The sequence below is a fragment of the Heterocephalus glaber genome, unplaced genomic scaffold, assembly GCF_053883595.1.
Source record: "Heterocephalus glaber isolate CG9 unplaced genomic scaffold, H.glaber_assembly_v1.0 deba00000347, whole genome shotgun sequence".
In the NCBI taxonomy this organism is placed as follows: Eukaryota; Metazoa; Chordata; class Mammalia; order Rodentia; family Bathyergidae; genus Heterocephalus; species Heterocephalus glaber.
The window spans coordinates 36154865-36159747 of record NW_028258143.1 but is presented as its reverse complement, the minus strand read 5'-3'; the positions used below and the strand labels follow the sequence as shown (position 1 = coordinate 36159747).

The following is a 4883-nucleotide window of genomic DNA, read 5'->3' as shown; positions in this document are numbered from 1 at the left end:
GGGCTGATTTTCATTGTCAGAATGCATATTTGCTCTAATCATAGAATGCCATTAATATTTATGTTCTATACTAAATATTAATCTTTTTCATCATTATTATCTTACCATTACTTCTTAGAAATTTATTCTTAAAGTTTTAAGAAACTCTTGTCAATTTTAAAAATACTTTTTAGATAATATAACAGTTTTCTTTTAAGTTTTTCAGTTTATATAAAAATTTCTGTAATTTTTTTTACACCAGTAATGGGTAGAATATTTGTTATTAGGAAGGTAAAAATTATTAAGAAAATAGAATAAAAAAATCTTTATCAGTCATAGATGACATCATTGTCTGTATCTTACAGAATCCTATGTTTTCCTATTTTCAAATATCTTCATTAAAAACTGACTTTTATAGAGCATAATTTTGTATTGTGCAGTTTTTGTTTTGTGATGTTTTAGTCCATTTATGCTGCTATAATAGAACACCACAGACTGAATGACAGAAACAATGACCAACAGATACTTCTTTCTGGTATTTGTAAAGACTGGGATGTTTCAGCTCCAGGCAGTGGCAGATATTGTGTCTAGTTTAAGCCTTCTTCCTATTTCCTGGTTCATACACAGCCATCCTCTCCCTAAGTTTCCAGCAAGGGAATTCTCTGACTCCTTAGAAGGACATGATCCTATTTGTGAAAGCTCGACCTTTATAACCTATCACTTTCCAAAGATCTGACTTCCTAAGACCATCATCTTGAGGGTTGGGATTACATCAAGTTTGGGACCCCAAAATATTCACTCTATAGAATGTGGGTTCTATCAATCAGAATGGGTGAGGTTACTCATGGAACATGTTCAGCTGAGGAGGACAGCTGGAGAGTCACTCAGGGACCCAGGCAAAAGGAAGCATTGCCACAAAATGCATTTCATTCCCACAATCTCAGGGCAGAGAGAAGAGGTCATACTTCCAAAGATCCAGCCCAGAAGTGACATATGTCATTTTTCTTTAAATTTTATTTTCAGAGTAAGTCATAAGGAATCACTGAGTTCAACAGAGCAGGTCCAAAATGAAGGGTGGAGATAAAATCCTCCTATAGGAAGAGAAACCAAATAATTGTGAACAGTAATGTAGTCTACCACATCCTTGGGTCAGTCAGTACCTTCCCCTTGGGGAATACTTTGGTATAATATAATTAAATAAAATATAATATTTATAATATTTATAATATAATATAATAAAATATAATTTTTAAAAATTATATTTCATGGGAAACACAAATTGGCTGAGTTGAAAAACTACTTTTTAATAATTTATTTTTTATTAGTACATGTTTGCAGTACATGGAATTGACAATCATTTTGGGAGTGGGTACATAATATATCTTGTTTCTGTTGTTTTAATCCCTTTCCCCTCCCTCTCCCACCCTTCCCTCCTCCTCTAATTCTCCTTTCCCCATTTTCGCTCTTGTTGATATTATTAATCTTGGTTCATGTTTATACGTATGTTTACATTCATTGAGGTTATTAGGTTCCTGTACATGGTGTATCCTTATTCTACTTATTTCCCCTTCCCTTCCCTATCACTCCTTGCCCTTGGGCTCTTGGACCCATTCCCATTTGCAAAAGATCCATCCACTTTTCTCCTCTTGTTATTCTCTTTGCACTTTGCTTTCTCAAATGAGAGATACCATATGGTATTTAAGCTTGTGTGTCTAGTTTATGTCACTCAATATTATATTTCCCAAGTGTGTCTATTTTTCTACAAATGTCTCAAATTTGTCCTTCTTTATAACTGAGTAGTATTCAATTATATATAGACACATTTTCTTTATCCACTCAACTGTTGATGGATATATAGGCTGCTTCCAGGATTTAGATATTATGAATTGTGCGTCTATAAACATTGGTATGCATGTATCATTGTAGTACTAAGTCATAAGCTCCTTGAGAAAGATACCTAGAATAGCTGTGTCATATGAAATTTCTAATATTAAGTCTTTGAGAAATTGTCATACTTATTTCCATAGTGGTTGTACTAGTTCACATTCCCACCAACAATGTAGGAGGGTTCTTTTTCAACCACAGCCTCCCTGGTATTTGTTATTTTTTTGATTTCTTGATGATTGCCATTCTTTCTGGGGTAAGATAGAATCTGAGCATTGTTTTAATTTGCATTTCTCTAATGGTCAGAGATATTGAACATTTTTTCATATGTTTGTTGGCCATTTGTACTTTTTCTCTGTGAAGTGCCTGTTCATTTCACTTGCCCATTTCTTTACTGGGTCTTTTATTTCAGACGGTGTCATGTTTCTGAGTTCTTTGTATATTCTAGTTATTAGTCCTCTGTCTGAAGAATAATTGCAAATTTTTTCCCCATTCTGTATGTTGTCTCTTTACTCTAGCAATTGATTCTTTTGCTATACAGATGATTTTTAATTTTTTTCATAACAAATTAAAAAAATAACATTAGTTATTACACTGTGTGCCATAATCTTAAAAGAATGACCAAAATGTTAGAGTACAAGTCCTGGGCAATGAAGATTCTTACAAATAACAAACAAATAGATAATAGCACAAAACTTTCTTTTCAATGAACTAAGAGGACCTAGCGGGGCGGATGTGCACTGGTGCTGGGCACTTGAGTGGCAGCACCATGAGCCTCCTCCCCGACTTGCTTTTTCTTTTGTTCCTGTTCCCCGCCACTGTCTTGCTCTGAGGAGGCCCTGAAGGGTCATTAGCTGGGACTCAAGATCTTACAAAGGATGAAGAAACAGCGGAAGATTCAATAATTGAAGATGAAGATGAGGAAACTGAGGTAGAAGAAGATAAACCCACAGATTTGGCAGAAGATAAAGAGGAAGAAGGTGAACCTGAAGCTTCACAAAGTGCAGATACAACTATCCGGTTTGTAAAAGGAGAAGATTTTCCAGCAAATAATATTGTGAAGTTCCTGGTAGGCTTTACAAACAAGGGTACAGAAGATTTTATCGTTGAGTCCCTAGATGCCTCTTTCTGCTATCCTCAGGACTACCAGAATTTCACAGCTCTTTCTTTGAACACACTTGTACCACCCCAGAGACAGGCAACATTTGAGTACTCCTTCAACCCTGCAGAGCCCATGGGCGGACAGCCCTTCGGTCTGGTCATCAATCTGAACTACAAGGATCTGAAAGGCAATGTATTCCAGGATGCTGTCTTCAATCAAACCATTACAGTTATTGAAAGATAGGATGGGTTAGATGGAGAAACAATATTTATGTATATGTTCCTTGTTGGTCTTGGGCTTTTGCTCCTAGTTGGCCTGCATCAGCTCCTGGAATCAAGAAAGTGCAAGAGACTGATTCAGAAGGTGGAGATGGGTACATTGAGTCAGAATGAGGTTGACATGAGTTGGATCCCTCAGGAGACTTTGAATCAGATCAACAAAGCTTCTCTGAGAAGGCTGCCCCAGAAGCAAGCGCAGAAGCGGTCTGGGGGATCTGGTGAGTAAATGTCTTTGTGCAGCTATGTCTCTGCTTGCCCCACCCCATGCCTCTGGCTGACCCTGAAGGGAATCAGAGGCCACACATCACCGTCACTGTAGAAGGCACCTGCTACTTATGCGTGGATTGAGCAGTAGAGTGTGGCAATAACATTGCTGAAAATGCACTGCATTCATTTTTGTAAAGTAACGAAATTGTTTTTTTTAAAACCCATTAAAATATGTGTGTGCGTGTGCATGTGTGAGCAGTCTGTCTTACCAGAATCACTGTTGAACTACCTGAATCATGCCTTTAGAATACCAAGTGCAAGCCATTGCCCCCAAACTCGATGAACACTTGCCCCCAGTGTGATTGTAGAGGCTGCCCTGAACTGTCTTCAGGGAGTAACTTGTTCCTCCTTGGATAGCTCAGATCCCACCTGATGGCACAGATTAGTCTTTCCTTGTTGCTCTCTTCAGCTGGTATTCTAAAGGCACAGGCAGGAGTGGCTGCTTTTGTAGCAATAGAATTGTTTTGGTATTTTGCTGCTGTTTAATGCACACCTTCCAAAAACTTCCCAAATGGTTAAAGGAATTTGGGGATATGTCTAGTAACAAAATGGTGAAACAAGAAAATTCTGCTAACTTTGATATATAAATCCCAACCCTGCCACCCCCTTTCTTTTACTGCATATCCTTTTATTGGTACATTTTAGGTATGCAATATAATGACTCATCATTGAAAACTTGCACCTTTACATAATCTCTCTTGGTTCCTTTTCCCCCTTCCTCTGCCCTCCCTTCAAACCTTCCATCCCTCCCTATTTGCAAAGACTTTGTTTCCCTTTTTTGCATTTTCTCATAGTAATTGCATTCCCTTCTTTCCTTTCCCCTACCCCTTCCCCTTAGCCCCTTTTCTTCCTATTTCACATTATCTATTATATCGTTTAGTCCTTATTACACTTTGTTTCTCACACTAGAGAGGCTATTCGGTATTTACAGATGTGTGTCCTATTTATTTCACTTAAGAGTATTGCCTCAATGTGCATCATTTAGCAATAAATGTCTCTAACTTTTCATTTTTTATGGCTGAGTAGTACTCCATTTTATTTAAAAAAAACCCCACATTTTCTTTATCCAGTCTCTAGTTGATTGGTATTTGGGCTGTTTCCAAGTTTTAGCTATTACAAACTGTGCTTCTATGAACATGGGGGCACATATATCACTGGGATATGATTCTTTTAATTCTTTGGGGAAGATACCCAGCAGGGGAATAGCTGGGTCAAATGGGATTTCCAGTCCGAGTTCTTTGAGGTATCTCCATACTGATTTCCACAGTGGTTGCACCAGTCTACACTTCCACCAGCAGTGGAGCAGTGTTCATCTTTCCCTACTGCCCCACCAGTGTTTGTTATTGGTTGATTTCATGATAACAGCCATTCTT

The 4883-nt window shown here is 37.7% G+C and overlaps 1 pseudogene; it reads left to right on the top strand.

Moving 5' to 3' along the window:
• Nucleotides 1–2632: 2632 nt before the first annotated feature.
• On the top strand, nt 2633–3469 carry LOC101718374 (translocon-associated protein subunit alpha pseudogene; annotated as a pseudogene).
• Nucleotides 3470–4883: the final 1414 nt, after the last annotated feature.